Here is a 17,810-nt window from a genome sequence, read left to right as displayed (position 1 = left end):
TATAACATGGCACATTAGTATCCTCTGAGATTTCTGTTAGAGCGTTCCTCTTTCGTTTGACCACTGGTTCGTTACAGTCCCTTGGTTCATTACAGTCGTAGAAAGAAACAAACTTCTTAAGCATCTTTTAGCATTCTACAAGCACTCTTTAACTTGTAACAACATGTGTTTAAAATTTCTGGTCCTGGAGCAAGTTTTTAATAGTGTTAGAGGGGGGGACTGGGAAGCATCCCTTGAGTATAAAGAATTGTTATGGCAAATAAAACTGAATGCCACAAGACTACCAGGGCTTAATGATGCAATCAGTATTAATAGTGCTCTCAGGCTACGCAGGGCCAAATTATAGTTGGTTTCTCAAACTATCATGACACATACAAAATATGCTTAGGTTTAAAATTAATATATTTTTAGTACATTTTTTACCTATTAAAGGGTGGGTATTGTATTTAAGGTAACATGATCCAGTTTTAAAAGTGTTTAATATATTACAATGGATTAGATTAAAATGTTTAGAAGTAAGTTATTTATGTATCGTATTTATTAGTATAGATGTTTAATCAATTTATATTTAGAACAAATAAGATTTTTAATAATGTTATTTTTAACAATGTGATTTATAAATGCATTATGATCAATTAATATGTAGTAGTTTTAAAACTAAATATTTGAATATAGGATTATTTATTATATTTAATAAATTAAATTTTAACAAGAATTTTAAAAATTGTTTAATCAGGTATATGTGGGACCCTTAAAATGTTATAAAATATAAAAATGCTAAAAGATGCTTAAGAAGTTTGTTTCTTTGTAGTTTGTTTTGCTGCTGCTGTATTTTCTGCTTTTGCCATTGCTGCTAATTATAATTATGTACCTTTAAACATCAAGAGACCATGAATTAATGTAATAATGGGATTGGTCTAACTAATTAATTGTAAAATTGATTATATGAGTGGTGAAGGTATAAATTGAATGCACATTGATTATGGCATTGTCTTGATAAAGCCTGGGAGAGCCCGGGCGAAAGCGCTTGACTGAATTTTGTGTTCTCAATATTTTTCATGAGCATTTAACGTGGATTTTATACTTTAAATAAAGCAGAGTTTTATACAAGCTATCCGGTTCCTGGTGATCTCTCTTAATATAGGATGCAATTGGAGGGTTTTAATTAGATAAATGTTTTGTAATGATATAATTAGTTATTTTATCGAATAATTATGGGAAATTGTTTTGTATATAAAGGATGTGTGTTATTTGTGCTTTTTAAACTCAGAAAAGGCATTTTAGTTGAAGTGCTAAGAGAGATTTTATCTGAATAAAATAGTAATCTTTAGAAAACTGCTTGGCGGATTCCTGGTAGCGTGTGATCTTTTGTTGCTTCATACAATTCCATCATTACCTGGTGCTTTATTAGGTTTCAGTTTAGAAATTTGAACTCAAACTTCAGACATAGAGATCAGCTTGTCAATGGTCTTCATATAGTTTAGTTTTTATTTTTTAATAAATATCTTAATTATTTCTTCTGGATCTATTAATATATTATTTTGATTGATTTTATTATAATAATCTGAATGCCTTTAGAATATTTTCTATTTCTGTTACTTTTCTTTTATAGACTTATTTTATGTGATTGGACTTAAACGAGTAATTTTATTTTTATGGCTAAATTGTGCAAATATTTTGGGTTAATAGAGAAGTTAATTGTCTTAAACTTCTGTTGATTTTAGTTTTATGGTTTAAGATTTCCAAGTATTTGTTGTTTAGGTTATTAATCTATTCTATATTATTATTTTTATTTGCCTGATTTTTCTAATTTTAATTTATCAAGTTTTTTTTGTATTTCATGTAATTCTTTTGTCCCACTGTTTTTTTTTATTTGCCAACCAATTAGTGACAATACCATAAAAATATGATTTTAGTGCATCCCATAAATACATTTCTGAAGTATTGTCTGTATTATTCATTTCTATAAATGAAAGGATCTATTTAATAAAATGTCCTTAAATTCTTTTAAACAATTTATATATGCTGGTAATCTTCTGATTTTAACATTATTATTAGATTTAAAAAACAGCTCAAAAGCAATTGCATTGTGATATGAAAATGGACAGTTTACTGTTTTTATTTTGCCTAGTGTATCAGTCAGGTCATTAGAGACATACCCTGGGATTCATGAAGCTTGCACCAGGCGCAGGCGTAGCGTTGGAGTTCTAACACCAAATATGGCCGCCGAGCGATTCAGGTACGAGCTGTTTCCACGTGCACTACCAGTGTACGTCAGAGCTGCGCAGCTCCCAGCACATGTATGCTTATTACCCCATGTACAGCAGTGTAGCATGGAAATGAAGGTATATAGCGATTCATGAAGTGGTGCAGGCATAGCATAAGCATGCAGAAATGTAAAACAAAATAATTGTTTACATTTTTTCAAACAGAGCATCGGAGCCATGAAAGCAGACCAAACTTGTGTATTATAATGTTAATATATGCCAACGGCTAAATATATAGCCAATGGCATAAAAAAAATGCACAACACATAAAAAATAGCAATTAATGTCATGGCCACGCTAACGCAAAGTAAAACCGCAGTGCATCGGTGCACAAACGGGATCACAAGGAAAATATATTTAAATATCATAAAACTGCAATGTAACACAATTCATGAATTCGCCATAATAGTCACTGGTAAACATGCTACACCACAACCACGGCACAAGGGTTGCTAAGGGTCTGTGACAGTGTTCCACGTAGTAACTAGGAATTAGTAGTCAATGCCATGCAAATGAGTTAAGTAATACTGAATCGCAAATGCCCCACCAGCATAAGGCTGTACCACATGGTGTAGCAGTACAACACCGAGGAGTGGCCTGGAGTTAAACATGACATCATGAGAGGGGTGAGCTGCCGTAGCTGTAAGCACATTGGAGCATCGGTAATCCGGGTTGCCTGTTGCTAAGCAAAGCCGCAGGATAGGGGTGTGTAACTAGCCATAGCTTTGCTTAGCTGAGAGCACACAAGGTAACCAAATGTGCATGTGAAAGTGGATGAAAACGCGCTCGAAACCTGGTAAATGGCTGCGTGCAGTGCGCAATACAGCTGAAACAGGAAGGTTACAGGAAGACAATAATGAAATGCTGCAGCATGGTAATTGGAGTACAAATGAGTAATTAACACCTAGGAACTCACAGTGGGCCATTGACGACAGCTAACAAGGCTGCCAGCAGCTACCTGCAGAACAGGAAAGGGGAGGTGCCGTACTGCTAAGATAAGAAAACTCTCACAGCAGAACAAAGCAAACCTACAGTAGATCAGCTACATAACACATTTTGCAACACAATGCTGGTTTGGGAAAGTACAAAACAAGAAAGCAGGCAGCTGGATGCATGCCTGACAATGGGAGGGGAATCGGGTTGAAAAGTGAAGTAAAAAGCAATAGATGAATCATGGCAGCCAAGTGTAATTCAACACCATAAGCCTCACAATAGCAGTACCTGCTGTGAAACCCACAAGTAAGATACCCTGCAGCTGGAATTGCACATACACACCCAATGACATTGGCAGATTCCAAAGCACAATAGTATAAAGTGTGAAAGCGCCTCACACACACTTCTGTGTTCGCAAACACTCTGCACCATCGGTGTAAACAGACGGGGAACTTTCAAAATGTACATGTTAGGGGCCACCATAGCTTTGATTCATCAGCATGTGTTGGAGACTGAAGGTGGTGTGGAGGATGAAGCTAACAACCACCTCAGGCACCGGAGGAGGAGAAGAGTGTTCAGATCAAGGGTAACCTACTAGGGGCTAAATGATCTGGAGATAGTAGAGCATTACAGGGTGGACAAGGACACCATATAGCAAATCGTTGAGCTGTGCCGGCCACGCCTCAGAGCCAGGAATAACAGAGGGGAACCCATCCCAGTGGACACGAAGGTATGTGTAAGCTTGAGAATACTAGCCACAGGTACCTTTCAAAGGCCAACTGGGGATATCACGAGGATCTCACAGGCATCAGCATCCAGGGTACTCCACCAGTTCCTGGATGCCATGTTACCACATGCCAATGAGCACATATACTTCCCCCAAATGCAGGAGGAGTTGGCCAGCAATATGCGTCTCTTCCACAGTGTGGCAGACTACCTGGCAGTACTGGATGCAATAGACTGCACGCACATACACATCAAGTCACCACCTGGTGAGCATGGTAGGCACTACATAAACTGAAAGGGATACCACTCCATCAACTGCCAGGCCGTGTGCAATGCCCAGGGCATTATCATGGATATGTGTGCCAGCAGCCCTGGAAGCTACCATGACTCCCACATCTGGCATGCCTCACAGCTGTACCAGGTATTTGCCAGGGGGTCATCCCATATGGCCACCTGGTGGGGGATGCTGGCTATGCACTGGAACCGTGGATGATGACTCCCATCAGAAATGCACACATACCCATGCAAGAACACCATAATGAGGCACACGCACAAACCAGAATCATCATAGAGCGTGGGTTTGGGATGCTGAAATCACGGTTCATTTGCTTGGACATATCTGGTGGAGCCTTGCAGTACTCTCCAGGCACATGTGCCCACATCTTCATAGTATGTGCCATGCTACCTAATATGATCTTGCAGAAACAGCTGCAGCAGGGACAGAATGGTGAAGGTCCTCACAGCCCACCACTTTTACCAAGAGCACCACAGGCACAGAGGGACTTAGACCACAAACATCTGTGCCAGCCCCAGTAGGCAGATGGAGGCGTGCCCAGTATGCCCATGCCTTGACAAAGAGGGAATGTTTAGCACACACACTGACAGTGTAGGCCCCTATGGAATGACACCCTTCTCCACCTGCATACACAGTAAACATGGATGGCACACACACACGACCACCTGTAAATTGTCATGTATAGGTGGTCTACTGTGTGCATCCTACATAGGCAGCCCTCAACAATTGCACACACAACTGCTATTGGCACAAGTTAAGTCAATACCTGAACAGTAAATTAAGCTATCAGCATGTGTTGATACTGTATGTATAGGTTCCTAGGTACATCGGTAGGTGCATGCCTAACTGTCCAAGGCCATTCATAAGCCTAGCCAAAATGTGTCTGCTGTCGCCACCCCATTGATTAACTAACTGTCCCTCTGTGGAGCACAGCCAATTGCAGGATCCCTGGGGTGTAACCATTGTTCCCCACCCACTCTGCAAGGATTTCCTGGTGTGTTATTGAGGGGCTCCATATAATTTAATCAGGGATGTACTTCCAAAGCATGGGGAGTGCTCCTGACAGGTATCTGTCACCCCAGCATTCTCCAGTTATGGTTGTGGCAAGGTGTAGCTCATCACAGTGTGTGGCTCACTGTGACATGGATTCCCATAGGTGGAGCATATCCATTAAGCCTGAATTGGACATACCATTAACAGATATCATCCATATGTACACCAACTGAGTTACACATTTGTTTGCAGTATTGAGGAACAGCTGTAGTAAACTGTACATACTAAACACCATAACAGTTGTACATATCCCAGATGCCTCAGTAGTAAAGCCAGTGACTGTGGTGTTCACGGTCCCGGTTTCACGACCTGCAAGGGCTGTTACGTCATTATGAGGTCCCGAATAAGGGATGTTGGATGCAGGTCATTAAAGCACATTTAAGCACATGTTAGCGGGTTATTGCACCAGTAAGTGCCAGTAAGCAGTGCTTAAACATGACTACATGAATAAGCACAACACAAATGTAACCTTTGCTGAATATCGCGCAGATCACGGGCAAAGCTGCCCACAACCACTGAAATGTGCATTATTCACCCTTGTACTACCAGTGCCTGCTCTGAGAGGTAAAACGACCACTGCCAGAATTAAAACATGCAACCATGTACACTGTCTTCACAATAACCTACCACTAAGCTACCTGAGATGTACCAACGGCAGTTGTGTATTGTGACAGGTTAAAACACAAAAGGGCGGACTTTGTGGAAATAGGACAAACCGCCATGTACCCAATGAAAGGTGTATGCTATATATATATATATATATATATATATATATATATATATATATTTATACACATATATATATCAACATATAGAGAGAGAGATATATGTTGATATATATGGATATACATATATATATATATATATAGAGATATATAGATAGGTTAACAACATCTACACAACCATGGAGGTACATATAAATAGGATAACTACCAAATACCGAATGCTTTACATACCGAGGGGTGTAATCACAAGGCTTAAAGACCGAAAGACCACAGTACCAAAACACCAGAACCGCGTGTACTACTATCCCGATGTTAAGGGACATTTAGTTAGTGCTTCTGGTGCTGCGGTTCAGGTCAGTACTGTGTGTAAGTGTGTTTCTGATTGCTGTAGTGTGTGTAAGTGTGTGTTCTGAGTGTGGTGTCTGTTTCCGAGGGACTGTAATGTGTGGGTGTGGGTTTGCTTTGTGTGTCTGTTTGTGCTATCTCGGAGGTAGATTATTAAAGTAGGTGTGGTGTAGGGTGCGGAGCCACCCACATGGGAGGGTGTATGGGGGCATGCCCACCTGCTCATACGTAGTGTAGGATGGTTTGTTTGGATGTGATGGGTAGCAGTGTGTCTGTGTGTGTGTGTGTGTTCTGTGTTTGTGTTACTTTCGTGAGTTGGAGTGTTCGGTATTGTGGGGTTTGGGAGTCTGGGAACGGTAATGTGGGCGTCAGAATTGTGTGCGTTCCAGAATCCGTGGGTATCCCGTATACAGCGGTTGAAGTCTTCAAATATGTGTATAACATGGACTATAGCAATCACACATTCCGCCACAACCGAACATTATAAACAAAGGATATGGAGGGTATATGCCTATACGCTATTACAAATATATGCTATGGACATGAGCCAAAGATAGGGTTACCACCTGTCCCACCCTGCAAGGGACAGTCCCTCTATGTGTGGTAGTGACCTGACCAAAATGAGTAAAAACACTAATATCCTACAATCTCGAGATATTTGGCATGTCCCATATTTAATGTAATAGTTGCATAAAATAGTCATGTCTATATCTAAAACACCTACATGTAACAAGAAACAGGATAAGCAAGTAAACCTCTACAAGAATAAGCTTTTATATAGGCATATATGTAAAGTTCTATACTTTGTACTGACCGTGGGTATGTGTCGGCCTCTAAAATCCGATGTGTGTCCTGCAAATGTCCCACTATGGCCATTTGAAAAGGTGGCAACCCTAGCCAAAGAGGTTCAGTCACCAACACAACTCCAATGAGTGCAAATATCTGTGACAGAAATACACGAGACAGTTTCATGTAGCAACACTTCATTACATTCCGATGTATTTCCGAAGGGATTGAAGGACCAGCATCAATTGCATGCTATACAGGAACCAATCAACAATGCCTTAATTAATCAGCCTGCAATTACCATAGTATTAGTCAACTAAAGGATAGGTCTTCAAATAGGGAAGGAACCCTCACACACATATCGAATATGTATAAATGCAGTTCCTACACACCTGCATCTGCTATGTACACCCATCTACATCTCCCCACACCCAAAACAATTACAATACATACTGTAATAACATCACAAACATCCACTTACTCTATGACATCTGCAGAAACCTTAACATACCTTGTCAGAGACACACTAACATGGCCCTATGTGAAATAGTTGCTGTTGTACAATGGAACAGCTGCTGATGTTACATGGTTTGGTTGCAATAATCCTGTTTCGGACGGCTGTGCGTACACCAGGAAGTGTTACCAATTACTGATTAACAGCACAGTATGATACACATGTACATTATACCAAAGATGTCAGGTGAGCACACTTTAAACCACCTAACATTCTATGCATAGCCACACAGTCTTGAGCTGCCCAAACATCCTTGCCAGACCTAAACATTTGCAGATGTATCAGGTACAAACAAACCCTCCATAAGTAGCAATGTTCAGAAATATAACATCTGGACTCACATGTAGAACTACATCCTCTAGCCATTACACACAATCCACAGGGGTTATGAAGCTAATGTATCTCTGTGTGTCTCCATATGGCTGTTGCAATTCATCACAAACAACAAATCCAGGCTGTCTTCCTCAAAGGTAGGGCAAAGGAACTACGCCCATGTGGAGTATTCAGTTATACACCACTGTTGCCATGATATTGGCTAATGGAGTAGTTACACAGCTGATGTTCATGTAATCATCTACTCCGGAACACCAAATCATGGCAGGATACCACATGTTACTGATATTTAAGTACAAAAGGATGGCTTGTCACACATTCAAACCGTCTGTATATACCAGCAAAACGAGGATTGCAACACAAACCGAATAAGATTTAAATTACCGTCAATGACAACTCGAGTTACTAATAAGGTATGTAGAACACTCAGTATGTCAGTGTATGTAGTACCTGTTCTGTAATAATTAAAGTGTATGCAATGCATATAGTGGAAAAAGGTACCTTGTAGTGATGTATCGTTGAGCATAGTAATGCTCATAGAAATTATGTGTGTACTGCTGTAGGCCACAAGGTAAACACCTCATACACCACAAGGGATGCTATATAAGGACTTTGAACACAACAATTCCACTCCAGCCACTGTCAATGGCAGGGTTGGTCCAACAAGTACGTGCCATAACAGGGGATAGTATATGTTGATATACTGTAACAGTAGGCATATGTATGGGTGTATAACTGAGAATAACATGTCAAAGGTGGGCCTACTGTGCAATTATGATTTGCATTGTGGGATATTGTGCCAAAAACTGTGTAATATACAGTACTGTAGGTAGATATATCTAACATTTTACATAGCATTATTGTTATGTTAGGCAGACATCAGGTATGTCCATTGGCATTTACAATACACAATAACAGGATACATATGACTTGTAGTCACCAGACAGTTTATCAGCATGATAGCTAAGTGAAATGGAAGAGCTAGTTAATTATCCATGCACAAAAAACAGGTAATAGGTTCATAGGTAGGTACTATGCTGTCTGGCCAAGGGCATTTATAAGCCTAGCTACAGTGTGTTGGCTTGTGCCACCTCCCTAGGTTAGTTTCCTGTGCCTGTGAACAGCAGAGCCATTAGTTCCCTGTGCCTCAGTCCAGCAGAGCCACTGCAGTGATCCTTGGTGTACATGTCTGTCTCCCATCCACCCATCAAGGTTTCTCGTGAAGAGTGCTAGTGAGTGTCTCTGCCTGATGTACATAGGAATCATGTTCCAAAGCATGGGGAGTGTCCGGGTCAAGAATGTATCCCTCCAGCACGTGCTAGTTATCGTTGCATTTAGGTGCATATCCCGGGGCATGTGGCTCTCAGGGGCTTTTGCTTATGTGGAGCATATCCATCAATAGTGTTTTGCACATGAGCCTTGTATGTCCAGCACAGATCAGCTCTGAGTACGTGGTATGCAAACGAGTACAGCTGGAGTTTCTGTAGTTGGGCTGCATACGTCATCCTTCTGAGGTTAGTATTCCTCTTGGTGTGGTAATGTTGTGGTGTTTCTAGCTGTTGATGTTGTCTCGTAAGGTACATCCCAAATGGGGTGTTGTATCCTATAATGTGTCTCATAAGTCATGAGTAGAGAGGCACAATGGCTGCCTTTGTTCTGGATGCAAACCCATTAGAGATTAGGGGGCCACGTAGAAGGATATCCACACTACCTTGCCAATATGGTTATCAAAGGAGTGAATGCTATCTACTTGGGTTCTAAGATCCCTTATTATGTCTTATGTATGTAGGGGACTACCACCTATGTGATAGTCCATGGGTAATTGGTGTAATCCAAAGGGGATGTCTATGCACCTTGTGGCATGCAGCTTGAGGCCATGTTATTGACACCAGGTATCCGTCTCAGTGACACCCTTATGGAGGGTGTCTGTATTAGCTGGGGAATCAATCATGGCCCCTAGTTTGCAGTTGTCTGAAAACCTTTTCAGCCTAAGTCCTCCTGTGCTAGTCTGTACCTCAGAGAAGAATATACCAAACATGAGGGGCCCTATGACCGAGCCCTGGGGGACGCCAATTGTAACTGTTTTACAGTAGGACCTAGGGTATGCTACCCTCACTGTGTGGGTTCTGCCCATGAGCCACTTTGCAAAACATCTCGTGACGTAGGGGTTAATGTACAGGTGGATGTGTATGTTGATAATACCAGAATGGGAAACAATGTTGAAAGCCTTTGAGAGGTCAAGGTAGGCTGTGTGGACCTCCTTACCCTCATCTAATGCCTTGGTAACTACCTCAAAGGAGTCCACCACTTTTAAGAGGCATGGTCTGGCCCTAACAAATCCAAACTGGGTGGGATCAAAGGTTTGGAGGCCACCAATGTCTCTGTGAATGAGATCCATGATGATGTGCTCCATAGCCTTGCAGAACAGGCTAGTCAGGCATATAAGGCAATAGTTCCCATGGTCCGTTGTGGTTCCACCTTTGTGGAGTGGGATAACTGTTGCTGTGTGCCATTCAGGGGGCACAATGCCTGATGCAAGGCTATTATTGAATATGGTGCCTATTCATTTTGAAGTTCGTGGAAAACGCAGCCTGGGATGTTGTACGGTCCCATGGATGCTGTGTTCTTGGCTTTAGAGAGTGCAGCTTTTAACTGCATAGTTGTGATTACAGGGACTCTGTATCTTACCTGCATAGATATGGGCCCTTTAGGGTGTGAGTGGGGTGTAAAGTTAGCACTGAACCTATCTGCCAGGATGTTGCCAATATCAGTCGGTTCTGTAATGTTCGTGCCTTAAGCCTTACTGCTGTAAGTCAGAGCAGATGTGGGTATCGCCATTGAGACTAGTGACATACCTCTAGAATGCTCTGTGGTAGTCCTTGGAATTAGTGGTGGTTATGTTTACGTAGCTAGATTTGGAGGATCTGATAAGGGATCTCAGATTTTTACTGAGGCTGACTAGGGAGCTCCTCCACTCATAGGCTTGTACTCTCATTTGCAACAGTCTCTTCCTTCTGTTGTACATTATGTTTACGGCAGTGGACCACCAGATTGGCATCCTTTTTCTGGAGGGTAGCGTTATGGTTCTGTTTGGTATAGCACAATCCATGCAGTCGTGTAAGTGCTAATAAAGTGCATTTATGTATGATTCAGTGGTTGTAACTGTATTGTCCATTTGCATGGGTGTCATGACATTTAATACTGCTGTCATAAGAAGCCTGAAGTTGGCTTTGTAGAAATATTGTACTGTGGTTTCCATAAAGGGGGTGGTGGCGGGATGTGGATAACAAGGGTGATTAGCATACGTTCGGATCGGACCGACAAGGAGATAACCCCAGGTGTGGAACACCAGTCGCACATGTTGGTAATGACTAGGTCTAGGATATTGTTGCCCGTGGTGGTGGTGTGGATAGGTTGATTTAGGCTATTGGAGTTTATGAATCCCAGAAAGCATTGGCCTAATGTGTTGGTACACGAGTAGTTATCCCAGTTAATGGTGAGGTAGTGTCAGTCGCACATTAGTAGTGTGTCTGGTTGAACCCTAATTTCCAGTACACCAAGAAGAGAGGACTGTTAACCATGGGGTATGGTGGGGGATCTGTAGCAAGCTACAATTTGTATAGCAGTTATGGCCAGAGTTAGTTGCACTTGGATAACCTCTGATGCATTGTGCTAAGCAACTAGCCTGGAGATGTGGATATCCTTAGGAAATATGGACACACCTCCGCCTTGGGTGTTCCGGTCCAGGTTACATGGCTGAAAAGTGTGGTATGAGTAATAGCCTGGTAGTGCAGGGGTGCTCTCAGGAACCTTAAATCAGGTCCCAGTCACTGCACAGATATCGAAGTGGTCCATTACAAGGAGTGCCTCGGGTGATTGTGTTTTGAGATTAAGACTTCAAGCATTGAATAACATTACCCTCAGTTTCTGCTTGCCTGTTCCTGTTATGGTGGTGAATATGTTATTTGAACCTTGCATAAAACAGGAACTATAGGAGCAGCAAGAGCCTTAGCCATTATCCAGAATCCCAGGGCCGACAGGTGCAGGCCATCTGTGCCAAAGCATCGTGGTCTGTTGACCATATCATTCCAAGCAGGAATACCCTTAGAATGACACCAGAAGCATAGCCAATTGTTGAAGTAAATCATTTTGTCCTTGTACTGCGTTATCACTCTGGATGATGGCAGAATGCTACTCAGGGCTAGGGCCATACCTGCTTGGGCTACAAGACTGGAGAGCTATTCCATGTCTCTTTCCATGTAGTCCAGGAAGGTACATCTCAGGGCATTCACACTAACATGGACAATGACAGAGTCATATTGTACTTCTTGTGTAGTGACCTTAGTGCGTAGGTTATGTTGCAGATCCTGTTACCCGACAGGCAGCTGACAGTAACTATCTCCTTGTTTAGCCTGGTGAGTGGGACATCAGTGTGGCCGCCTATATAGTCACCTGTGACTAGTGTGTTGTGTACGTTCTTTTGCCTTATTGGCTGTGGTTGATTGGCACACTGAGTCTGTGATAAGTCATTGGTGTTGTGTTGGGGGATGGAGGCTGCCTGCGTTTCTGCTTTGGAGTTCTCTGTTGTCTAGACAGAGTATTATTGAGAGGTTCCGCAAATGTTTTTGTGTTACTATGTGTGGCCTTTGGTGGTGGAGATTTAGTGAGACTATGTGATGTGTGTGATGTGGTGCAAATGTTTAACTTCCCCACATGATTGTCAAGTTCAGTCTTGGTTGGAGAGAGCTTTACCTCCAGTATGGTTAGATAAATGCATCTCCCACAGGTTGCAGTGTTGGTTGTTAGGAGGAGAGGGTTGACTGTGTACATGAGACAATTTCTACATTGCCTCAAGATGCCCATAGTCATCATATAGACATTATAGAACACTGGGAACTGAACCTTGGATATGCCTGAATATATAATTATTTCCCTCTAGATAAGTGAGGAAAGTGTGTACAAGAGCTGTTTTACTCTAAGCAAGTGGGAAATGTACGTACAAACACTGTTTACCTGTAGGTAATGAGGAGGATTGAGTGCTATAGTAATTAGTAGCTCATGTAGTGCTTACATGTTCTGAACAAGTGCTGAGCATGAATAAGCAATGCAGATAGGGTGTCGGATAACATAAACACACTGCCCCCCTAACAGGTACACAATCATATATCCATGTACACTACAGAGCCCCTAACCATAACTATGTAGGTACAAGGTGCATTCATGCTGCATAGGACCTGTCCACATCTCTGGTTGTATCATACACATATGGCAAAACAGTTTGCTCTACACACACACATCATGTAAAACAAAGCTTCATGTCAGTCTGTGTACACACTGAATGGTGCAGACCAACAGTTATCACAACTCACAAAGTGGAGACACCACTTATAATGGGAGGTATTGCACTACTACCCTGCTGAGCCTGGTCTGAAAGGCCATGAACCTTAATCAACTTATTTGTTGTCAGCAGTATAGATGTAGATGACAGTAAGGATGATTTCACACTGCATATCATAACTGTGACAGGTCATAGGACATCATCACCCATACTGTGTTCCACCTACACTCAGTATACTAGATGTACATTCATATGTCACAGGAGTGTTCTGCCAGTGGACTATTGGCAGAACCAACACTACACAAGTTGTCTGATTAATATGTGCATATCACACCAGTGCCAGCTACAGTAAGACAGGGTTAATTCACTGTACTCCCCCTCATTGTAGACCATACCACACAGACAAACAGAAGGCATCTGCCTATGTAAGTATGTGAATGGCTATGACCTAGGAGCAGTAGCTGACTCAGTGTTGTGGACAACATACAGAAGGGGCTTTGTGGGTGAGGTGTGTGACATATGTGCACAATCTGACAACTGCATATTGCATTGTCACCATAGGTTAATAACCCTGTACCCATGAACTACCACCTAGGCATTGGTCAACATAATGGACACTGTGTATAAGGGTTGCAGCTGTGCAGTTGTCCATCCTGAGATAGTGATGTTACCACACCTTTTAGGCAGTTGTAAGTGGCAACCCTAGTCATGACAGGGTGTCATCCATGAATACAGAGATCACTGTTCAGCCATACTCATCACTCAAGTGACCTATATCAGATCACATATTACCTTTAAGGGGTATTGGCCATGTTTGGATGGCTGACACCAGCCTTCCCAATCCTCATCTCCACTATGTAGCATGATGCCTACCCTGCATAAAGTCATGTCCAACACAGTGATGTTGGACATGCTACACGTACATATCCTGATCTCAAATACATACGTCATGGACATCCACCTTTCTAGTACAAGGATCACCACATGCTGAACAGATTCTTGTGCCATACACATTACATACTCCTGCCATACTATGCATCACTATCCAGCAAAGCTGCACATTGCCCCTCTTTCAGACATGGTGTGATGACTGCATGGTACATGTATCATTAACCCTGTGGATCAGTTATGTGGCACTGTTTCACCTGGCCCCAGAAACCTGGCTATAGGCTACAGCTAGGTAACCTTACATCCTAGGCTCATACATGGCCCAGGGCATACAGCCTACTAGTTGACTTTGACTGTACATGCTATAGTTGATAACCATCCCTGCAAATACCATCAGACTAGCCAGGGTCTCATATGTATCACATATGCAACACAGGCAATACATGGCAGGATGTTGAACTGCTGTACAGTGCTGTGTAGATGTATATGGTGAAACACATGCATGTAAAGGTTTCCATGCGCATGTCTGCATTGTCACTGCTCATGTCCATTAAGGCAGTGTATGTGTTGATATGTGACATATACACAGCATCAAGGTCGACAGCATTAACATAGACACATCCAGGCATGTGCTGATAGGTTAGAACACCAGTGCAGGCAAACAGACGTGCCCACATCAAGAGAGCATCCACAAGGAGTATGAGCAATGTAATCAGGTGGCACACACATATATGGTGATAATATAGAGATGCAACTATACGGCCAAACTGGAGGCTGAGCTCTCTCAACATAGGACTGGCAAGACCAGTCAGGAGGAGAAGGTTACCACACACACTATAGACCCAGTCTCACATAGTACCATTACAACCTCAAATCATACACATAAACACACAAAGACATACTCGGAGGCTCTGATCAAAAATCTACCAAAACAGCAGAGGCCACCAAAGCAGACACCCAAACAACCACCACCTCAGAACACAACACCTGCAACACATAGACCTCACAGTCAGAGTGTCAAACAGTCACAGCCCTTAAGGCCAAACACAATGCCAGACACACTAGTCATTGGTGACTCCATAGTCAGGCACTGGCGTCCCGCTCACCAGACTGTGTAAGGAGTAGGACACTGTAAGCTGTTTGTCGGGCTAGAATCCGCCACATAGCAAGCACTCAGGTCTCTCAACAGCAGGTACAAATATGACTCAGTCATTGTCCACGCTGGTGTAAGCGACCTGAGACGTACCTCCTTGGACTACATGAAAAGAGACATTGAGGAGCTCTCTGATTATGTAGCCCAGGCAGATATGACCCTGACCTTGAGCAGTATCCTACCTTCACCAAGAATGATGCCACAATACAGAGATAAGATGATCAGCTTTAACAATTGGCTTAAACACTGGTGTCATTCAAAGGGGATCCAGTGTCTGTCTGCCTGGGATGACATGCTGGACAAGCCACGCTGCCAAGGACGGATTGCACCTGTCACCCCTGGGATTCCGGATATTGGCAAAGGCTCTTGCCACCCCATAGTGCCTTTTTAGGCAAGGCTCAAATTCTAAACCTACCACCCTAGAACACAAAAAGGAAAAAACTAAGGGTAATGCTGCTCAATGCCAGAAGTCTAAATCTCAAAATGCACCTTTTCGAGGCCCTTCTCAGTATGGAGAACATCGATGTCTGTGCTGTGACAGAAACCTAGTTCAAGGCTCCTGAGAGCACCCCAGCTATCAGGTTTTACCTCATATCATGCGTGGCCCCAAAATCCAGACAATACCAAGAAAGGAGGGGTATCCATATTCATCAAGGACACCCACACCTCAAGACTGGTGGCAACGCACGATGCATCGGAGACCATCCAGGTGCAATTAACCATAGGCAAGACTGCTCTGCAAATTGTAGCATGTTACAGGCCACCCTCACAAACTCAGGAACCTCACATGGCCTTCCTGAAAACACTAGAGGATAAATGTATCACCAAACACCATCATACTAGGTGACTTCAATTACCCTAATATAGACTGGGAACACTACTCAAGCCCAAACACCCTAGCCCAAAAGTTCCTGGAATTCATAAACTCAAATGCCATGGAACAACTAGTCACCATCCCCACAAGAGGAGATAACATACTTGATCTCATCATCACGAACATGGGAGCACAATGTTCAACACCGGAGCTGTACCCCTCACTGGTGAGATCAGACCACAAACTAATCTCGCTGAAGGTCCTCATCCCACCCCCACCTGAAATAAAAAAGACCACAGTAAAGAACTTCTCAAAAGCCGACTTCACACTTCTAAAGACTAGTGTGGTCTCCTTTAAGGTCCCCGAGCTGGCGGAAAACAGTACTCAAGCCGCTGAATCACTTACAAATGCCTTCTACCAGCACCTGCAGGACTGCATGGATAAGGCAATCCCAAGCAAAACAAAGACTCTTTGTACCAAAGGCAAGCGTCCAGTCTGGTGGACCCCAGCCATAAACAAACTCTACAACAAAAGGAGGAAGCTACTACAAGATAGAGCAAAATCCTTAAAAGGTAAGACACCCTTGATCACTATAAGTAAAAAACTAAGAGCTCTCATAAAATCATCCAAAGCAAATTTCGAGAGAAAAATAGCTAAAGACTCAAAAGACAATCATAAGGCCTTCTTTAGCTATGTTAGAAACCTGGGAGGAAACTCCCAGATATGCTCAGAGCTAGTTCAAAATGATGTGAAGATTACTGATCCTACAGACATTGCCAACATACTGGCTGACAGGTTCAGTGCAAACTTCTCCCAAAAGGAGAGCAATCTATACCAAGCGATTGCAGCCCCCAAACATCTCCAGCCCAAGTGAGAACTGCTCTCTCCAAAGCAAAAACACAGCATCCATGGGACCTGATGGTGTCCCCGGCTGTGTGCTCCATGAACTCAATGAGGAATTAAACCCACAGCTAGGACAGCTGTTTAATCAAAGTCTTACCTCTGGATACACCCAGGGGTGGCGCACTGCAACTGTGGTACCACTTACATGGCGGTGCCTCCACCGACCCTGGAAATTACCGGCCCATTAGCTTGACAAGCCTTATCTGCAAAGCCATGGAGAGGATCATAATGGACCTCATAAATAAAGACATAGGGAATTTGCAGACTTTGGATCCAACCCAGTTTGGCTTTGTCAAAGGCAGATCATGCCTTTTAAACTTGGTTGACTTTTGAAACAGCCACCAAAGCCATTTATGAGGGAAAGGCAGTCCATACAGCCTACCTCGATCTGGCTAAGGCCTTCGATACAATACCCCACTCGGGTATCATTGAAAAACTCATCAGCTTAAATGTCAACCCATACATCACAAGATGGGTTGCAAACTGGCTGAGTGACAAAACCCACAGGGTCAGAGTTGCTGGCGCCATGTCAGACTCAAAGCCTGTCACAAGTGGTGTCCCACAGGTCTCAGTCCTGGGCCCACTCTTGTTTGGCATCTACTTTTCTGAAGTACAAGCAAACACAGGAGGGTTATGGCTGACAAAGTTTGCAGATGACTGCAAACTGGGCGCCATAGTAGAAAACACATCTGACACAGATATCCTTCAGAAGGGTCTCACAGAAACGGATAACTGGT

The sequence above is a fragment of the Protopterus annectens genome, chromosome 2.part0 (genome assembly GCF_019279795.1).
Source record: "Protopterus annectens isolate FY-2018-M chromosome 2.part0, PAN1.0, whole genome shotgun sequence".
NCBI classification, from domain to species: domain Eukaryota; kingdom Metazoa; phylum Chordata; order Ceratodontiformes; family Protopteridae; genus Protopterus; species Protopterus annectens.
This window is presented reverse-complemented; position numbering follows the sequence as displayed.